This window comes from Anoplolepis gracilipes, chromosome 9 (assembly GCF_047496725.1).
Source record: "Anoplolepis gracilipes chromosome 9, ASM4749672v1, whole genome shotgun sequence".
In the NCBI taxonomy this organism is placed as follows: Eukaryota; Metazoa; Arthropoda; class Insecta; order Hymenoptera; family Formicidae; genus Anoplolepis; species Anoplolepis gracilipes.
The window spans coordinates 342,175-365,285 of NC_132978.1; the positions used below are offsets into that span (position 1 = coordinate 342,175).

At 37.5% G+C, this 23,111-nt stretch overlaps 1 protein-coding gene across 14 annotated transcripts in view; it reads left to right on the forward strand.

The window, feature by feature from the left end:
- Scalloped (TEA domain transcription factor 1 homolog scalloped) overlaps positions 1–23,111 on the forward strand; it is a 160,016-nt gene that overhangs the window by 119,782 nt on the left and 17,123 nt on the right. The window lies entirely within an intron of this gene.

Here is a 23,111-nt window from a genome sequence, read left to right on the forward strand (position 1 = left end):
TGGAGAAAAGTCTGAGGAAAAAACGGCCGCTGTTGGCCGTGCGATCACCACCGGAAAGCAACCTTTTCCGCTCGTTTTTCCTCCCCTTCCTTCTCCCTCCGCCTATCGTACGTACGGGACGACGGCGGCGGAGAAACGTCCAGACACGAGGCGTCGTTATTGCTCCGGTGCTGAGGTCAGTCTACGTGACTGACCAGATATTGCTTGGTACGAGACCGGCGGTACCGCCGTGTGGCCACCACCGTAAACCATTAACCGCCATGAACTCACCACCGGGGCAATAACGTCTCGTCTTCGAGAAGGAGAATATTCGCCCCTTTGGCTCCAGCGCGAACTCCTACTTTGTGTACTCCTTTTTTGCGCGTCTTTTGTATTAATTCTCCCTCTTCTTTTCTCTCTCTCTCTCTTCCCCCCCCCCCCTCTCTCTCTCTCTCTCTCTTTCTCTCTTTCTTACTAAATTCATTATCCATATATTTTTGCCTTTTTTTACGGGAAATTTGGATAGTCTTTTAAAAAGAAAAATATAAAAAAGTAGGATATGTCAAAATATTTCATAATTAAATAGACCTTAAATTTGTAAATAAGATATTTTTAAATTCTTTTAAATAAAAATAGAGTGGTTCTCTTTTGTTTTTTTACAAAGTAGTCATTTTCCTTAATTAAAATTGTTAATTCTATGGCTGTTCCAAGGAGATGGATAATTTACGTGGCGTTATTATTTCGCTAAAAAAAGGGCTGCAAACGAACCCTGAAATTGACCCCGGTCTCTCCGCATTTGCGGGATACAACCTGCGCGTATACTGCCACTTTCCTTTCATTCTTAAGTCTTGGTGAGCGAATTTTCCAGACTGTTCGGCAGGAGAACGTAGGCCGCATTCGCATGAATCCCATTCGTTAGGGCACAATGTCGCTTAATTTCCGAAAGCACTTGGCGCGAAAAGCCAAGCGGGTGGCAATTCAATCGTGGCGCGCGCGCTCTATGAAAATGGAGCTTAATTCAGACTCCTCCGTGTCGACGGTGCTGGTGGATGAAAACAGCAACAGCGACGACGACGACGACGATGACGACGACGACGACGACGACGACGACGGCGACGGCGACGACGACAACGACAATGATGTCGAAGCGGCGCCGTATCGCTGCTATTCTCATTTCATTCTCACGCAGGAATTTTAATAGTCGTAGCGTATGGCATTCATCGTATTTTATATAAACTTGAATTATTATATTTTAATAACATTTATTATTTATAATAAAATGCCTTGGAAAATGTAAATTGGAATAGAATTGATACTAATTTTTTTCTTTAGTTTATACTTAAAAAATTTTTAATAATGGGACAATTGTATGTTAATGTTTGATATATAAAAGATTAAACAGTTGTGGATGAAATTAGATTTTAATAGATTATTAAATTATTATATGGTTTTTAATAGATTTAAAAAAATTTTAATTAATATTAAACTGATAAATATTATATATCCGCTTTATACTTTAGCTAGCACAGCCATCGGTTTTTCCGAAATGGCTGTAGCAACCAAATCTGCATTACAGCAACAAATTAGCAAGAAAAGAGCACTAAACTTCTGTATAGATTTCATTCGATTGTGCCAAAGTGGCTGTGCCACCTTAATGTAACGTGTGCACATATTTCTAGATGCTGTTTCTGGAAATTTTTCTCTATCTCTTAAATCTAATTAATTCGTGATATCTCGAGATAAAACAAGTGATTGCCAGAGTACAAAGTTGCACGGGGGTGTATCTCAATTGAAAATCGCTTTCGTGTGCGCTATCTCGTCGTCTATTATCGGGAAGTCGAGTGGATAAGTCGCTCCTTCTCTCTTCGGGACGCAGTTTGCCCCTCAGGGGTAATTTTCCCCTAGCATTGAGGAATGCGAAAGTCAGCGATTCTTCGTACAGACGATGAAGGAAAGAAAGAGAGAGAGAGAGAGAGAGAGAGAGAGAGGAAGAGAGAAACGCCCGCGATATAAGATCGATCTTTCGACGTCACGAAAGACGAAGGAGCGTCGCCGTCGACGGTCGACGTCGTCGTCGTCGTCGTCGACGAGATGCAGCTGATCGTCCGCCGGATGGAAACAAAGGATAACGAGGCGCGAAAATCGCTTAACGCGATTGGCCATCGATCCGACGGGGAGACTTATCTCGTTTCGTCGTTGCTCACTCGCCGAGCCAATAAAGGAGAGATCCCTCGGCCTTTCCGCGGGATTAAATATCTCGGGGCAATTTACCTCCTTCAATGCTCTCTCCCTTCCGCACCTTTCTTCTCTCTTTCTCTCTCTCTCTCTCTCCCTCTCTCTCCCTTTCTCGCTCGTTTTTCTTTTTCCAGATCCGTCTCTTTCTCTCATCTCAGACGCCGACGCCCACGCTGAGATTTCATCGGCGAGAAACGATTTTGATGCGATACGAGAAGTAGAGAATTCAATTGATCAATCATAGAAATTTTATCACGCGCAGCGCGCTCTATCGTTATTGATAATAAATATGATGAAAACAATTGAGAGATTTCACGAAATCGCGAAAAAGTATGTTACGATGCACAAAAGTGAAGAAATAATAAATAGATATAATAATTTTCCATTAATAATAATATAAAAATTATGAAACGAATTAAAAGTTCTGTTCACTGAATTAAAAGATACATTGTGTTCGAGAGAAATGACACATTATTTAAGAATGAATTTTTAGCTAGTAAAAAACAAGAAGTTTTAATGAGAGAAAACTTATATATTCGACAAAGGAATGACGAAGCCGCCGTGCATTTGCACGAAACGTTTGCCGTAAAAATCCTACGAACGACTCGAAAAAGAGAGAGAATCAGATCTGATATAATCTGGCTGATAAAACACGTTCAGGCCGGTCTATAAAATTTAACGAAGACCTGTTAATTGCCCTTGATGGGAACATCTGAAAAACCGCCCGAGAGAATTCCACTCGCTGTAAATTCCACTTGTTTCGCTTCATAAACCCATCGCACTTTACAAAAGAGTGAGACATTACGAAATTACCGTAACGCATGTACCAATCTGGTACGTCTCTTTTTCGAAAATCTCTCGGGCTTCTCGCTTGTCAGTGAACGCGACAACTTTTTGCTAGCTCAGCCGATAGTCTACGAACAATGTCAAAGTGGACTTCCTGTGTGTCGGAGCTGCGGCATATCGGATAGAGACGAGGAGAAGGAGGAAAGGGCTCGATATTCTTTGTGGCCGTTTTGCCGAGGTGGAAAGCATCTCTCTCTCTCTCTCTCTCTCTCTCACACACACACACACACATACACATCTTTCTCTCCGTCGTTCGTTCCTTCGTCCAAGCGGAAAGAAACCGCACCGTCCCTTCCCACGAAAGACTAGATCCTTCGTCCTTACGTTCACGGCATCCAATAAACCAGCAGAAATAAAAGGCTCAGCACCGTACCGTCGTCGTCGGCGTCCGGGTATGAAACGAGTAGCGAGGACGCGTTTAGAGGAGCGTTTTAGGTTCTTGCTTATACATCAGAAAAGAAAAATTGCCGCCGCCGCCGCCGCCGCCGCGTTGCTGCTGTGGTCTCTCCCGGAACACCTCCTGGAGCAGAGCCGGCTTCCAACGGTGTAACTTCTCTCCCGCGGGTCAATGTTCCGGAACGAACTCCGTAAATATAGTTTCTTGCAAATTTCCTCACCCCTTTTCCCTCCCCTCCCTTTTCCACCCTTCCTTCTCCTCCGCGTTCGTCCGCCCGCTGGCGTTTACCAAGTAATATTACACGATCGCGCCGAGATACGCTGCTCTCTGCAGCTCGAGCGACTACATACGAGAGAGAGAGAGAGAGAGAGAGAGAGAGAGAGAGAGAAGCTTTTGAATAGATTTTCCGATCTATCGAATTTCCCCCACCGGGACAAGGATTCGTTCGATATCAACGCGACCTCTCCTCCCGCGATATATCGCTACGTTTACGCTAATCGAGAACGCCGGATGTGAACGAATCGATGAATAATAGAGGAAATAATAAATTGCTTTCTCGATTGCGAATTATGTCTTTATATAAATTACGACATCCATAAATATTTATCAACTTAAACAGACAATCGAAGAAGATATGTATATTTTGGTATCGGTTTAAATTATTAAGATTTAAATTATTACGATGCTATTAACAAATTTATGGAGGAAATTTTTTTAGCAAATTGTACGATTTATAAATCTGCTTTATTGTTGCGTATAAAAAATTGCAATTTGTCAAAAAGAACGGAAGATAGTCAGGAACCAAATTGAATGCTACGAAACAAATTATTGATGTTTATATCGATGCGTTATCGTCCGCTCAAATTACATATTTAAATATCTTTTAGCCTTCGCGTCGATAGCTCCGAGGTAGAACGGGATGGACGAAGCGGGCGAATGAATGAGAACGAACAGGTAGCTCTTGCCGCTTGTTGTGAACTCGAGTCTGCATCGCTTCGGGTCGTATTTAAACTGATAAATCGACCGACCCACCCACCTAGTCTTTATCCGCAACCGCTTAAGTGATCCGCGTGGCAAATCTGATCAATCTCTCTCTCTCTCTCTCTCTTTATCGATATGAACCGCGGAAACATCATGCTAAATTAATCGGTTAGATAGACACCTATAATTCGTTGCGTAATAATATACAGAATGTATGTTGTGCATGTATAAAAAAAAAATAATTTAAAGACAACCTTTTTTTTTTTTTTTTGCTGAAACTTTTTTGTACAGATATCACTGTTTTTTTTTTTTTATCTAAAATAAGTGTGTTTTATAAATGTTGCGATCTGATTAGAAATTACTAGTTTATTTGTCTGTATAGAGCGATACGATCTCGCAACCTCTTGGCACCCTGACGTGTGCGTCTTGCGTACACGAATTATTTCTCGCGTGCGAATCTAATATAAATTTATATATTTATATACTGGAGAGATATACCCCTTATGGTCCGTGCGACCATGATGCAGGAACGTGCGAGGATACAACGGTACGCCTCGGCATTTATCTGATCGCTAATAACACGTACAGCGCTATCCCCGTCCGTTACTGGGATGGCACGTGATCTCACGATCACGTACTCTTGCGCTCCTACGCGCCTTATGAGGCCGAGCCGTACGTGCGCCATCGTATCCTGGTTTATGGGTCATCGAGTCGGGCGTCATTGCAACCGAGAAATCGCTCTGTGAATCACGATCCTAGATCGGTTCGTACGGTCGCTCGTTAATTTACACGTTTATGATGACGTTTCATGCGCAACAGCAGTCGCTAATAAGGAAAAATATAGAAACATAAAATATTCTTTCCAATAATTGTTGAATTATCATGCAAGCTTTTTAAAAATTACAAGCAGGCTATAAAAATAAAATCTCTTTATTTTTGTCCTTTCATTTTGATATCAAAGAAAAGTCTCAGAAAAGTTTTTAGAAAATTCAATTCAAACTTTTTTGAAACGCTGTTTTAATAGGTTCACGTGGTGATGTGATAACACAACTATTTGTAGCATGTATTTTGATATGTAAAAAAAATTTGTATATATTACATAGTGTACAATTTTTTAAATTCGAATGTTATTAAATTGAAATGTTATCTTTTTTTTTATGGAAAAATAATTCTCTCTTTCTCACTTGCGTATACACATATTTTATTCGGGTAGAATTTGTGCACTTTATAAAAACATCGAAATGAAAAATAAACGTAGCAAAATCAGGCTTTATAATGTTATATCTATACTATACGGAGAAAATTTTACAGTACAAATTACATGAAAAATACGTTACCATTTACAACATGTTACATTAAATGTGAAATATTTTAATGTTTAACAACATTAAAATATTTATTATTATAAAAATTGTAAATTTAACGATTTATTTTATGCATCAAAATATTTAAATAATTACAATGACTCCTTTTTGTATAATATAAAATGTTATATAATATATTATTGAGCAAAAATATTGATTTTTCTTATAAGTTACTACGATGCACGATTATACAAAAAAATTGTATTATAATTTTTACTACTATATTTTCTCCGTATACGAAAGAAGAACAACCGAATATGATTCCACGATGCGGAGGACAAAAAGATAAATGACCTACATCTATTCGTACAATATTTCTTACTTCTTTGTGACATAAAGCGATATCGATTGTTCTCGTTTCACGAGCTACTGATATGATTTTCCTCCAGTTTTCTCAAAGTTCTTTGACGCAACTTTTTCTCGTCTTTGATACGCTTTTTCTTGTCTGACATCACTTTGTATGGGACACTCGATGCATCTATCTGAGAATACTTTAGACAAAGCCGTATTCTGGGAACATATTTAGATAGTTTGCTAAAAGCTCCTAGAGAGATTAGGTAAGGCTTACTGTTGTGTATGGAGTGCATCACCGCGAGTAACGAGGAGATTAAAGCAATAATAATATCCCTAACGTAGTCAAGTGCTTCTTCGTCATGATCCTTTAAAGTAAGATATTGGAACTAATCAGAGATCATAAAAGAAATGAGAACTTTTCACAACAATGATGTTATGTTAATGACTCAATACAAAAAGAAATTTTGTAACTAAGAAAAGAATGATGAAGAATTTTTTTATTAATATTTACGGATAAAATAAATATCAAAAATCCTAATAAGAGGAAATTTTTTAAATATAGTTACTATCAAGTTATTTATCATTCTTCTGGTACAATGTTAAAGGAAAAAAAAAACATTTTTAACGATTAGATAATAATAATGCTTAATTTCTTAAGTGCTGATATGAGTAATGCAGAAAAAGCTTAACACTCAAGACAGAACTTTTTATTCTTAAATCAACGACTTCTGACAAAGGAAAAACACTTTTAAAAAAACATGGATCTTTCGAATTTTGGTGCAATCTTCACCATAAAATCCCCTATCGGTACAAATGCCCAAGAAGGTATAGTAGAAGGCTCGTGGAAGATGGTGTGAGTGCGCACAAACTGCTGTTGAGTATAGTGCGTGGAGAAGGAGGAGGAAGAAGGGGGGAGGGAGAAGAGGGGGAGGAGGTGGTAGTGTCCAGTTATTGACCGGCGGAAGGAGGGTGTCTCAAGCGTCTCCGACGCTTTCCCCGGCGATTCTGGAACCTTTGGTCACCGCGATTCGGCAGTCCCAATGAATTTCGAGGTTCACGGATTTCATCAAAAGTTGCGCCCTGATTATTTTTCAACGAAAATGTCATTAAGAACTGAGAACCACATAACTGATTATTGCATTTTTTTCCTCGTTATTTTATCGGAGATGAAAATTTTGTTTCAAGTAAAATCCATTTGTAGATAAAGAGAAAAAGAGGATTAGTCGAAGAATATCTTAAAAACATACAGGATAAATCAAACATTGTGAAAAAATGTTAAATATTCCAAAAATGTGTATAAATATATATGAAAAATACTTATTTATCTATTTTCAAATTAACGAATTTTGAAATCGAGAATAACGAAATTAAAAAAAGAGCTTTCAGATACTTATTTATTATATTCATCGCGCGCCAGATTATTTGATATTACATATATCGAATATTTCGTTCGTAAATTGATATGGGAAATGGTCGTAGAATTTTATTAACTAAAAAATACCAGAATATAATGAAAGTAACGCTGAATCAAGAGAATTAGTCATTGCATTACACACATTAAATTATATAAAATTGTACTTGTACCTTTAATATTTCATATTTTTCGTTTATGTTACTTTATAAATTTAATGAGACATTTAGTTAAAGTTACTACGTTATCATGTTATTATACTTGATATCGTATCAGATTAAATATGTTACTATTATAATTCGATTAATAAAATACATGGATTATTGATAAAGAAACATCTTTACAATAATGCAAATCTATCTTAAGAATAAAACAAGACTCTTGTTTTACATATAGATAATCTAAAGAGCTTATAAATATTATAAATAAAAATATAAATAACAATTAATGGGATTAATAATATTTTAACATTTATCTTAATTCTAATAAATTATAATATTCATTTTTTAATGAAATAAAGTTATAAAAAATTGTATATTACATTAAATGAAGAAAAGGAGATACATAAAAAAGTATATAGAAAAAGACAGAGAAACAGAAAGAAAAAGAGCTTAAGAGAAAAAAACATGTAAACATTTAAGGCAAATTAATTATTTAAGTTCAGTATTTAGCGAATGTGATGTCAAATGTCATTTAAAAGTACCAATTAGCCTCAGGGATTTGATAATAAACGAATTTTACAAATAGGATAATTCAGATAAAAGGAATTCTTGATATGAAATGGCTCGATAAAAGAAGGAATGGCTAACTGTCTAACGTTGCCGGAGTCGGTGTCGATTACGAAATAAAAAATGTCAGACGGATAATTTCGTGTAGCGTGTCTGGGAGCGCGTTAACGAGATACGGAAGCGCAATTTCAACGTCCTTTCATCCTCTTTCCCGAAGCGACCAGCTCCCGCGGTGCCCCGAGGGAGCTTCTTCCTCCTAAGGACATCCACTCCTCTCTTTTCGCGAACAGCGACACCGATTGCCGAGCTCTTCCTCTTCCTTCCTCCTCGATATCCGATCCAATAATCCGATACCGAACGGCCGTCGAAGCGTGAAATTATGGGCATTGACACGACACTGCGAACTCTTCTCCGCAAGGAGACTCCGTTCGGACGAGACGACGAGTAAGACGAATCGCCGAGAGATCAAACTTTCTCTACCGGATCGGCCGCGCGCAGATACACATCGGATACAGAATGTTTCTCAATTTTTTCCGCTTGACAGGATACTTTTTCGAATGGTAAAAATATTCACGGAATGTACAAATCAACAAATGTTTGATAATACAATAGATTGTATATAATTTTGATGCACGTGGATAATTAATAATTTTATCAATCAAATCTTACAACAGATGAAAAAAAGAGGCAGCCGTTCAAAAATATTGTAAACTAATTTTTACAAATATTTTTTAATAGGTTTATACTTGTTTAAATACATGTATTTTTTATTTAAAAAAATTTTTTTTTGTTGCAAATGTACATACAGTTAAAATGAATCCCATTAAACTAAATATAGGTAAAGAAATTAAAATTGTAAGAATATCTAAAGAACAGTTGAACAGTCAGTAAAATAAAAATCGTTTAGAAATCTACAAAAATATCTAGAGAAATGATTTTGTATCCATCAAATTAATCTATTTGTATTATTTTTAAATTATGATGGCTTATACTCCATATTATTGTTATGTACATATATATACAGAATACTAAAATATACTTGCATTAATAAACGTAAACGTAGAGAGGCGCAAAATATTTCCGGCTGTGACAGAGCGCGTGTATATACATGTATATATGTATAGGTGCATAACCACGAGCGAAATTACGTATGTATTCATACACAGAGTTTCCTTGGTGGTCCAGTAGCGCGGGTGCTGGATAGGTCGAGGGATGTAATAATCTGCGTCCGCATTGTCCGTCTTGCCGGGCATGGCCGAGTCCTTTGACATCTCGCAGAGTTTAATTAAACTCGAGCGTATAATAGCTCCCGCACGACGACGACGACGACGACGACGACGACGACGGGGAGGCAGGCAGGCAGGCAGGCAGGCCAGACCAGACCAGACCAGACCAGACCAGATCGGGCCAGGCGAGCCGACGTTGTCCGCCGACGCTCGTCGACGCTCGTCGACGCCGCGTTACCCTGGCTGGCATTTCGTAGTCGGCGCCTTGGTTGTTTTGCGAGGGTTCCGTTGAGACGTCTGCCTGTCGTCTCACAGAAACGCGAAAGAATCACCGAGAGATCTCTCTCCGAAGAGAGATGATTTCAGCGAGTTGTCGATCAAACAATTTCTTTCTTTCTTTTTTTTCATCGAATTTTTCCAAAGATCTCATCGATTCTGATATAATTGACTTAAATTTTAACACGGTAGACATACAAGAATTATTTTTACTTACATGGTGACAATAAAGAGTAATATGTTTACTTTTTGCTACAAGACAGGTCAAATATACATGTCAAAATAGAATCCGTGTTTCATTTCATAATCTTGAATTTTATAAATTTATAAATACATATTACTTTTTATTGTCTTAGAATTTTATCATGTAAATTTGTTATAAATTTTAATTTGATTAACCCTTTGTTTTTACGGTTTTTTTTTCCCCTTACTTTCTTTGAACCTCGGAACTTTTTTCCGCTCACTTACATACCGACTCTGAAGGAAGCTGAACGAAAGAACAAAAAGACGGATTTAATAAATAATAATACTTTTATATTATATATTTTATTATGAAATTTAAATTATTTTATTCTAATTTTTTTAGAATTCGAAATAATTAAATAAGTAAGATTTACTTATATAATGATAGCATTAAATAATCTACACTTTTAAATTTATATTAATCAATCCGATCGACTTCTTATCTATTGCTAAAATCAGAACTTTTCAAAATTTTTTAGATATAAAATTTATAAATATTAAATATCTATTAATCCATTCCTATAATTAAAATATTTATTAAGTCTGATTGCTGAAAGAGTATATGTCGTCATCATGCGTTTTTCTCGGGGCACTCTGATTAAATTTGATTTCCTTGATATTAAAATGTCTCAAAAGCGTCGATGATGCAAACGCCACCCGTTGCGCGCCATTAATTTCGCACGGAAACCGTCTCTTCTTCCGGCTATATTCGCGAGGGGAAGGATGAGAGGGCGGTTGCCTCTCTCCGCCCAAGAAAGCAGCCAGGTATTTTAATTAGCGCAAGTACGTCGTTTCATATTTGTACAGGGCGAGAGCGCTTTGGCGTTGCGCGACGTAATGAATATTAATTCGCGAAGGACGTTCTCTCTTTCTATTCCGCTCACACTTTTAGAAAGATATAGGAAAAAATGGCGAATGGAAAAAAGGCCTTCAAACCGGCCGCTACGATCACCCCTTTTTTTCCCTTTGCCTCTTCGAGATTATTGCTATTCTCTTGTTCCGCCTTTACCGTTTAATAATTCAAATTGCGTGGGTATTTTGCTGCTGTTAGCTGCTCTCGCCTCTTGCCGGTCTTTACCTAAAGGACAATGTAAAAATGGACAACCGGCTCCCTCAACGAATGGTTAATACAATAATCGGCTTAATTCTCAAGGAAAAAATTTTACAATATATAATACAATAATACTAAAAAGCATGAAATCAGAAAACGAAGGGTTCAGGTTGAAGGATGGTTTGAATAAAAAAAAATTGGTAAAATATTAACGAAAAGGAAACGTTCAAGAATAAAATGAAGAGTCAAAGAAAAGGGTATAATAAGATTGCATAATTATTAGATATTACAGTATAACACAGTAGATAATAAAGACGCCGCGTAAGAAAAACGCCAGAGAAAGACGATCGAGAAAAGCAGAAAAGTTAATAAAAATACAAAAGGCACGGTTGGCAATAAAATTACACAATTTTGTAACGTTTGAGCGCGATGCGGCATAAAGATAAATCAAGATAGTAAAATAAGAAAAAATGCGAAAATATTTGAAAGCATGTAGATTGAGGCTAACAGAGAGGAAGAGAAAGAAAATAAAAATGCAACGTTGTACTGTAATAAAGTCGCGACAATTTTATAATATTAGTGCAGCGTAGTAATAGAGAGACAGAAAGAAAAAGAGAAAGATAAGGAGTAAAAAGGGAAAAAATCGTATAAAAAACAGGAAAGATGAAACTGTGTTTACGAGACAATACGAAAAAATAGTTAAAATATGCTCAACGGACGGTGTAATATATAATTAATTTAAAATTCGAAAAATGAAAGTAACTCCTTTCTACTAAAATATATAGCGCGCATTGTGCGAGTAAAATAATATAATTATTATATCAGAAGAGAAAAAGACAGGAAAGATAGGAACAGAAAAAACACAACGTACAATACGTACATATTCGTTGAATGAAAGTAGGAAAAGAGAACGTAATGTAATAATAAAATAATAAAGATAAAATAATTAATATTTGTAAATAATAATGTATAAAATAATGTGTATCGTAGAGAAAATTTTAAAAATGAGAGAAAGAATATTAATAAGATAAAATAGTCGTACAGTTTTGCGCGAGCAGCGTTCCATGAATCTAACGAATATTCCACGAACATTCTTTGGGGTGTTTCACAAAATGAAAAGTAGATTTTTCTATATTCTAATTGTTCCAACTTTAACTTTTATTCAAATTTAAATATAGTTTTCAAAATTTAATTTTAATTTTTTTATTCCCTAATGCAAAGCCACATAGTGAAGAATAAAAATAGAAATAGATATTCATTTTTATAAACTTGTTTTGTTTTTACTTAATATGTGAATTTCCCTTTTACATTATTGCGATTGTTAATGACATTGATAAAGATTAAGTGTATGTATCATTTGATTTATCTATAACAATTCCCCTTTCGTTTAGAAATTTATACATATATCCTTGTTTCAAAAAATTGGTAAGAACATATTACAATCTCCAGTCGAAGACCGCAAAAATAAAACAGCGTAGCAATAAAGTCGCGAAGATTCTACAGTGGCATTGCTGCAACATCGTAATGGAGAGACACAGCGCGTAAAAACGGTAAATGAAAAACGAAGGTGTGAAGTGAGATAAAAGACGAAAGAGAACAAAACGGATGCAGGACAACAATCGCGAGCGAAAAAAAAGGGACACGATCCCGAAGGAGGTAGAGGAGGAGAGAGGGTAAAAGTATGGCGGGAGAGAAACATCGCCCTTACGCAAACTATGCGCTCACTCGAAAGATCGTTTCAAGGTTTACGGAAGGCGTATAATCCCGTTTATCGTCCTCGTAAATCCGTGGATATATACTCCTCGGCGTTCGTCGCCCAACCATCTACTCTCCCTCACCCTTCTCCGTCTCTCCTCTCTCTCTCTCTCTCTCTCTCTCTCTCTCTCTCTCTCGCTCTCTCTCTCCGTACGCACCGTCACCCACCTCTCATGTGTAGGGAAACCCTGGGTGGTGCTTTAATCCCTTTCCATTTTACGAGCGCCTTTTACGAGCGCGCCTTGCAGGACCGCTCGCGCCGATATGCAGGTTTCGGAAACGAGCGGGTTGCCTTCCGGCAGCCTCACGCATCTAGTGTCCTAGAAATTAATCGAGCGTAATTTTCGGTAGATTTAATTGTGAGTACAAGTTTCCTACAATTTTCAAAATTGTTTCTATTAAGATTAGACATCGTTAAAGTCTTCATTTTACATAAATTTGAAATGTAAATTTAATTTTCATAAACACAGGTTACTTGACGTTTGAAGGATCATCACGGTATTTAAGACTAAAGAATTATGACAGAATAAATATTTTTCGAGTAAAATAAGAAAGCAAACTTCGATCAATTTTGTGCGATCAATCTTTTTTTTTTTTTTTTTTTTTTTTTTTTTTTTTTTTATTTCCGATTTTTATAGACATCGAATAAAGGAAATTCTCGATTTTCTTCGGAACACCCGGTGTGTATACGAGTCGGGGCGTATCCTGCATCGTCCGCAAAACTACCACGGCGGGATAAAATCGTCCGCCTGTATATCATGAAAATTGCGCACGAAAACAACAACGGCGCGGTGGCATCGTAAAGGAAAGGGAAGGGAAGGGAAGGGAAGGGAACGACGACGCGATTCGATTCTTCGTTTTTGTTGCGTAGGAGTAGCAAATGGGATTTAGTGAATGCGATTCCGTCGCGTTGCAACGTTACTTTTCAGGATATATTTTCCAGATATATTTTATACGGTAACCCACCCGCAGCGTTGTAACCTGCACATAAAGCAGTCTGACGATGAAGTTTCGACATTCATTACATATCAAACGTATTCAAACCAAGTTATACCGTGCACATCAAATAGGTTTTCTTTATCGCATATTTATTGTAATCGAGGTCAATCTCGTCGGTGTTTGTTAAACAATATTTGTATTAGATCTCTTTTTTCTTAATTCCTTTAAGAAATAAAAAATTATATAAGATAAGAAATAAAGAAACAAGTTAATTTTAACCCTTATTCCGTACTGATGGATCATTTTTGTCTGTGATTTCTCTAACAACGTCAATTTTTCGAAAACAAATAACCATAAAATAATATGTTTAAGTAAATTATTTTTCAAATTTATTATTTTAGTCTTTATTTAGAATGTTCAAAGAAGGTATATACATTTTTTCAGATTTTTCAAAACACTTTTACGTATTAATAAACTTATCGAAAATACGCTGACCCACCTATACAGTTAGAAGGTGCCAAAAATAACAATACGGAGTAAGGGTTAAAAATATATATTTTTTTTTTTATCAAAGATTGAAGCTTGAGACTCGCAAAGTGGCATTAAAATTAAAATAACCGTTTGTCAATCAGATATATCTATTCTGCAATATTTCTGTATTTTAAAGACATTTTAAGATTCAAAGATTATGAAATATTGATTAAACACAAACATTATATATATATATATATATACAATTTACAATGTTTATTTACTTTTTTGAAGACAAGAGAAAAAAATGTGAGAATTAAATATTTATAATATTTATTGTTACTATTGGACATATTTTATCTGGTTTTAATTTAGCTTGATAATAATAAAATTATAAAATATATCAAAAATGAAAAAAAATATCTTGTAATAAATATCACTATGTAAGAATTTTTGCTCGACATCACAAGAATTTCTCTTGTTTTTCTTTTATCTTTCGAGCATAAAAAAGTTATGCTTAAGTTACTCTCGCTTCCGTGTAATGTCGAAGTTAAGTATGATCTTGCACCCTTGCTGGTTTACAAACGATCAGCAATTGAATAGAGGATCGTGCAAGAAAAACCAGATAACTTGAGACTGGTATAAACGGGAAATAAATTTTCTACTGGTAAAGTCCGTCGACATAAAAGCCGATATGTTCGCGATTCGTGTGTGTATCTTTGCACCTGCTGTTACACTTTTTGTCTATTGAACTTTGTAAAGTTTCAAGCAAAAAGTAAAAGAAAAAGCCGGCTGCAATAAATCGCCTATCATTTTCAATATCGTGATGTAAGGATAAATTTACGTCTGTTAAAGTGTAAAGATAGATGTTGCATTTGATATTTATATTCCGAATGATCAAAGTATCAAATAAATATACGGATAAAGTTTTTGTATTTTTGCCAATGTTTGAAAGTAGTGAGATTTATAGGAAACTTTTATTGATTAAAATTTCAGATCTCGCGATACGATTATTAAAAAAAATAAATTTGATGTAATGTTGTAGAATTTCTGGAAGCTATAAATTATTCAGAACGAAAGAAAAAAAGAGATGATGCTATTTTATTAAGTATCTCACTTTCATGATAAATATATTTTACAGAAAATCAGGAGAAATTTAAATTCAGTTACAATTCATTAATTATCAGAAAAGATACAAAGTTGGAAATAGCTAGAAAATTGCCTTTAAAAATTAAATTACCCATTAATTATTTGTCTAAAATATATTATTTCAGATGTGTTTGTCAGAAATATTTTTTTCAGTTTTCTCGTATTTTAGCATGTAAAAGTTTTCACTTAAGTAGTATAACAAGAATTTATATCTCACGATTTTTAACTCACACGCTTTACGTAAAATATCGTTCCCTGTCATTTATCATACGTGTATCGCATATCTATATTATATATAGTCTAGTAGTGACGTAAGACGCTCGCACGCGCAATCGGCTGCTTCCATGGGATCGTTGTAGAATTCGACCTCGCGAACTCTGAAGAAAATCACGCCTACTTGCGCGCACTAATATGTACCCCTATGTCGAGCACGCACACGAATACGCCTGAGAGAGCGAGGAAAGACTCACTGAGTTAACAGAACACGAAAGTAGAAAGGAAGATGCCTCGCGCGAGGGTTGGAAGTAGCGGTGTGCGAGGGGATGTTGCAAGGTGAAACGGGTCGACAAGGACGTACGAAAGAGGGAACATATAGTACAAGGTACATGTGAGTTGACGAAGAGGGAAGAAGACGAAAGGTCGCAAAGGGAGAGAAGAGGGTAGAGAAACGGAATAGGGAGAGAAAGAGAAAGACAGAGAGAGAGAGAGAGAGAGAGAGAGAGAGAGAGAGAGAGGAGAGAGAGAGAGAGAGAGAGAGAGAGAGAGAGAGAGAGAGAGAGAGAGAGAGAGAGAGAGACACTCACACACACACACACACATACACAGGCGGTAGTTGTGTGTCGAGGGCTTGCTATCCTCTTCCCCTTCTCCCTTCGACCTCTCCACCCTCGAGGAGAGGGTTGGCGAGGGGACGGGGATGGCGAAACTATGCGAAGAATGTGCAATTAGTGAACAGAGCATGAGGTGGAGTCGGGGATGAGGGTCGGTGCGGGGGGAAGGGTGGTACGGGTCCCGGAAAGGGAGCGAGTATACGGGGCGCGCGGAAGTGGGGAGGGGGGCGAGGGCGGGTTGCCGACAGATCCTGGTATGGTGGTGCCATGCCAGCAAATATCTCTCTCTCTCTCTCTCTCTCTCTCTCTCTCTCTCTCTCTCTCTTTGTTTTCTCTCTCTCTCTCTCTCTCTCTCTCTTTCTCGTTCTTGGTGTGTTGGTGGCGATGTTGAGGATAGTAGTGGCTGTAGCGCCGAAGAAAATGGAAAGAAAGGAAGATGGATGGAATGGCGCCTAGGGATGATAAGAAGAAGGAGCGGACTGGGTTGCGGGGTTTGCTCGATGGTAGTTGTAATAGTAGTAGTAGTGATAATAGTAATAGTAGTAGTGGTGGTGTAGTAGACTTGTAGTAGTAGGAGTTTGTCGAGGTCGTCAGGGTGGGGGTCACCGTGTCAAGATGCGAGGGGATTCTCCTTCGGGCGCAAGGACACTTATCGACTTCCCAACCTCTCCGACTTTTGCCTTGGTCTCCCTCTCCCCCCCCTCCCCCCTTCTTCCTTCACCCCTTTGCGTTTTCGCCTCGAAAGTATACACGCCCATATAGCTTTTTAGGGTGCCTTTCGAGGCCACGCGGGAGTAGCTGGGCTTTCTCGTTCTTCACGCGATCAGATAAGTGATGACTTCCTTCGCTGCTCTTACGAATGTTTGAGAAACTTTGCCGCATATTGCTTCTTCCAAAACAAAGAAAGTTTCAAAGTAGCGAGTTTTAAAGTTTCATGTTTCTAGATGTGTAATGTTTTAAGATATTAAACGAAATAATGACGTTAGTTATAATAAATTATATATTTCATAGACTTAATAGGTCGGAACGTTCCGTTATTCAAATTCTTCAGAAAAATTCTAGATATTTTCCTTTTCTCTCTACTGTAATCATAAGTTATATATCACAAAGTACTTGACTTTTTCATCAAGTACGTAAAATGTATGCTTGTTTTATTTAATATTTCGCCTAACAGCTCATCTTTTTTCAATATTTTTCTAGAAGTTGCAAGAGTAAACTTATTTTTTGGTGATTTGAAGAGATACAATATAGGTATAAGTAAGCATTACAAGTTTGTGGAGTATATTTTAATTTCCAAAAGGATCAATATTATTCTTTTCGGAGAGACTAAAGAAAATTGAAAGAAGAGCACACGGGATTCTCCGAAAGCATTTTCGACAATCGAGTCGGTGTGAATATGGCTTAAGAAGCCCTTTTCGAGTGCTTATCCCTCGAGGTCGCGGTGTGTTCGGTAATTGCTAATTGACCAAACGAGCTTAAACGCACTTCGCTGGTTGAAGGACCGGTATGAGGCGCACTGTTTGTGAACCATCGATTAGCAACGGTGCTTCGTGGTAAAGTCCAGGATACCCCGAGGACCATTGGTGAGCCTCTCGGGCCCTCGACATGTCAAAAGCGATCCCTCTCAACGACGTCAACCGAGCACCAAGGTCGTTCGAGCGAGTACCCTCCGTTATTGCAGCTCGTAACTGCACAATTTGCAGCTTTGCTCGATAATGCGAGAATCCCATAGAAAATAAGACACGATGATAATGGAAGTTATAGGAAACTCGAGAGAAAATACGAAAATTAACCTAACCGGCTAGTCGAAATTATATTTATGTTGATCGGGAAGCTTAATCCATAATTTAATGATAAAAGAAAGTATAAGTAGCTATGTGACTCAATTAAATATATATATATATATATATTTGATTATATAATTAAAAATGATAATATTTATGAGATGATACTTCATTAAAAATTCATCCGATCAGAAGATGTAATTGTTTAATTTATTCGAGATGATGTAGAAAACGTTTACATTAATCGGAAGTTGTAAATTCTAATAATCAATAACACAATCTTTCCAACAATTTAATAGCTAAATGCCGATTAAGCATATGAAAGAAAAAAAGTGTATTAATAAGCGAGATAGCAAAACTGTATCTGTCAAAATATTCTTTGAATAATTGCATGTTGCCTGCGGCTCCCTCTTCATCTCTATTTAATTTTACAGAAGAGTCGTGACCACGTGTGTTCCTCCGTTATATAGTAACTCAGCAGATACTAATCTAACGGCTGGAGATTTATATCGAAGCACGATGTTTAACGATGATCACTAAATCTAATATAGTTAATGAGCGCACGCTGGCCGCACATTGGCCTTTATAACGTCATCTCCAGAACGGTGTGTTTACGATGTTGTTACGATGTCAGTTTGAGATAGTCTTCCCATCTATACAAACTGTATTTATACAAGCTAATGCTTATTAACGACCTAATTGCCACCAATCACGTAAAAAGGGATGAAATTTAAATTAGGGAATAAATTTAAAAATAAATACATAGTGAGCATTTAAGTATTTTTAAATTCTTATACATGCTGATAAGAATAAAGAAGAATATGATTATTTATAAACAGATAATTTGTATATAATCACTATATCAGGAGAGAATAATTTTTTAACTGATTACGCTATGAGCTCATAGCGTAATTAATAACGAGATGTTTAGCACGCCAATTGATTTGAACAATCTGAAAATTGCGAACAGACGCGTTAATTAGCGGAATGCTTATGTCGCCAAATCCTGCTGTCGACGAGAAATCGCACGTTGCTTCACGTTTCGTTAACGAGCCTGTAATAGGACATACATATTTCTTTCATGTAAACTTCTTGCCGTCATTTCCAATCAACCGATAATAACGCCTGGGGGTCTCTTAAAATAGCGTTACGTATGTGCAACAAACTGTACCTTCTTACTCGGGATCGTAGATAGTTTATACACTTTGCTATAAATAAATGAGCGAGAAAGAGAGAGAGAGAGAGAGAGGGAGAGATCTCCTCGTGCTCGTTACTTCGAGTTCGTGATCATAATGGCCCTTCTTGTTAAATTGAGCATCAGCCAAGTGATTTACGTTGATTGCTCGTCGCGTCGCGCATCTAGCAATCCCTCTCTCTATTTCTCTTTGTCTTTCTCGCCCTCTCTCTTTCATCTATTTTTTCTTTTTCTCTCCTTCGGCTGCTTTTACCCTACTCCGTCTTGTATATCCGATGTCGATCGCTGATCTCGATCTCATCTACATGCTCGGGCAATGATCGATCTTCGCTTCGGCTTGAAGTGGGGAAGAAGTGCCTCGGGCACAGCTCCTATATGTTGCCCTTTTCTACCCTCGTCATCTGACGCTCCTCCCTTTGTGAAAAAAAGGGCCTTACCTTCTTTGATAATAAATTGCTTCTAAGCTTGCACAGGTAGACGCCGAAAAAGACGAGATTGTACTCGCTAATAACCAACAATGGAAAATGAAAACACTTAATTGTAGATTACATAAAGGAACACTTTATTAAAATTGCATCTTGACGAAAGCTAAATATCAGACCAAGATTCAATTAATATTGTTTGAAATTAAGAAAGTAATGAAATCTTGTTGTATGTGTTGATTAATTTATATTAAAAGTTTGAAATTTATTAAAGAATATATTTTAGAATTTTTAGCGAAATACATATACTATATACATGCCTCATAAACATTCCAATAAGTATTATTTAATTATCATACTATTTTATCATTTTTTATATAATCGTTTCATTTAATTAGATTAGCAGACACAGATATCATAAATGTGATGATCAATAATTTTAATATCGTTCAAGTCTAATTACGTACTTTACATTATAGTATGCATATTACATATTTTCAATGATAAGGAGATTAATCAGATCGGAATAAAACGTGTCTGATGACAGATTGGAGAGCGCAAGATGTGAAGCTCGATGTCGTAAATTGAATATCAGTTGCAACGATGATTCGTAAGAATTGTCGATCGATCTGACGCGAGGTAAGAAAAGTCAAATGGACCAGGAGCTGCTTTCTTCTTTGTAGTCGGTTCTACGAAGAGATACCTAAGCCGGCATAACCAACCCCCTGCGAAGAATGTTCGGCCTTCAAAAACAGAGAAGGAACGCGGCCGGCGGTGGCGCATGGTTCATAGCGGGCCATTTAACGGTCTTTGCGAAATTGAGTCATCACGCGGTTCCCCTGGAATCTCGAATATTTTCCTCCCGATGCTTCTCCGTACCGCCTCTCCCTCCCGCCCCCTCCCCCTCCCCCGTTGTACTCCCCCCTACCACCCTGACTCTTGCACGTCTCTCCCTCCTCCCTCTATGTTACTATCCGACGAAGACAGCATATCCTCATAGATCCTCGTAATCTCCGCCAGGATCTCGCAGCTTCCTGCGAAAGATTCGCGGCGGATGCGGATTTCCGAATTTCCGCGAAACGTTATCCGAATTCTTTCCTACGCTGCGTATAATTTCCGCAGCGGGTGCAAAGAAAAAGATAGAGATATGAAGTATCCTCCATTGTGTGTGATCCCATTTTCCAGCCATCAAACTGGTTTCATTTTACGAGTTAAGTTTTTTAATCGAGCACGAATATTTATTATTAATCAGGTAAAAAGAGATTTATGATTTTCTTTAATTTATATCGGAAAATCGAGCACGATATTTTCTCCGAAATTGGCACAAGTGGCTAGTGATTTGTTACAAAGTCTGCACAGTCGGAATATTAGATTTCTTCGCGTCTGTACTTTGTACTTTTAGCTTGGCAATAATCCGTTGGGGTCACGATCCACCTTCATACCAGCGACATAAATAAGAGGACATCGATTGCGCGTTTATATTACAATGTTGTACACTCGGCGAACTTGGCGGGAACGATATTCGTCACCGTCGCCGCCTGTAGAGCCTGGGACGAAGACGAATGCACGTAATTTTGTCCGACTCGCGATTTGCAATGCAAAAAAGAAGATTCAGCGTTTCACTTCGCCTCTGTGTTTGTCCTCGACGTCGTGAGTCGCTTCTCTCTCGCTCGGATAATCGATGAATCATTTAGCAAACCGTGTTCACCACCAACTCTTAATCGAGTCTTTCCGCAAGAAGCGAGACGGTAATCTCTCTCCCGAAACTTTTCGTGAAACTTGAAGATTTATCGGGGAAATAATTTATTTGCCAATGAAAGCCACGGGTCGTGCCAGCACGTCGCGATTTTCAATTCTTTTTGTTTCCCGCCAAAATATGTGCATGCCCATCAATACTATCTACAATTAATCTCGCGAGGTCATCGGAGATGATAAAAGAGGTATATTTAATATTTAATATTTTTCGAAAATACCCAAATATTATTCACTATCCATCTGAATGTGATTAGTAAACTTTTTTTATTTTCCGACGCTGTAATTCTCTCATTTAAAATGAACGACGTGAGACGCGTGATTTTTAACAACACAGTGCACAACTTACTCGGTATAAAAAAAAAAGAAAAAAAAAATCATCGAATCATTCACGTTCGTGATCTCAAAGTGTGTCCCACCCTGTCGTTAGAATTCTATACGTCTGGCATCGTCGCGTCTCGTGAGCTTATCCGTCGGAATCAAAGTGCCCTGACGTGATTCTGCTTACCGTACGGTTAAACGTTATTTCAATTACGACACGTTTGATGCCGTCTGGCGCCGGTTTTACGGTCACCGGCGACCGTAAAACCTTAACGGCTGTGAAATCTAAGCGGCGATAAGGTGGCGCATAGAGCGCCGTTTACACGGTCCAATCGGCCGGAAATCAATTCATCGAAAGCAAAGAACTCCCCCGCAAAGACTCCAATCTACGACTCTTTTGTTTCGTCGCATAGAGTCACGTTGCATTTGTCATCGCATATTGACTGTTGAACATTCAATACTTAACGCGGTGGCAGTTAACATAATAACAATTCCGCGGTTAAAGTCCAGATAACGATAGTTCAGAAACCTTCTTCGATTTCTAGATTTCTTTATTAGAAAAGATTCCTACTTTTTAAATTGCATTTTGTAAACAATTACGTGTGCTACTATAAACTAACTAAATAATTTATAATTTGTTTTAATGGCATTGCAAATTTAAAAAGTAATAAATTAATTAATTTTGTGAGAAATCTCCTGATAAATCTATTTAATAATCATTTATTTATTCTATCTGTATCCGTGATGAAATTTTTCTCTCTCTTTTTTTTTTTTTTTTTTTAATAATTTTAAATCAATTTAACCTGCATAAAAAAAACGTCATGTACTTAAAAATTAAACTTCAATCTTCTTGCTGAAACTTTAGATCGCCGTACTTTGATGCTCCATTTTTCATAGCTCTTGATACATGAGATTCACATTAAAACAAAACATTCTAGCCCCTCTCTTTCTCTCTCGTACACGTACATTTTAACTTATACACTATGTACGCGCGCGATGCATTGTTGTATAAAAAAAACGGAATGGAGCGCGCAAATGGAACATTCGTGTTGTTAAAGCCGAACGGGGGCTGTTGGGTTTTCATCGGGCACGATGAAATCTGAATACACTACGCTCCCGCGCATTTGAATTGATTCTCGGTTCTTTTCACCCTGGATTTCGCGAAATCGGCCGCGCCTCTCTCGTTATCGGCAATTTCGCGAACAGTCTCTATCCACGTGTTTATAACCGCGCGCGCGCGCGCGAATCGAATGAAAGCGTTCGGTCTCTTTCCCGGTCTCGTCCTCCGTCCCATCTCGGACAGAATGACGTTTCTCCCGCCTCGTTTCCCGCCCAGTTCGACTCATTACGATTTATTACGCTCGTTATCGCGCCGAGTCGCGAGTTACGCGGCCGCGTAATTTCGCGCGGATATCCGTCGGATTGAGTCGCCAAACGACGCTTTCTCGCGCACTCTCGTGCT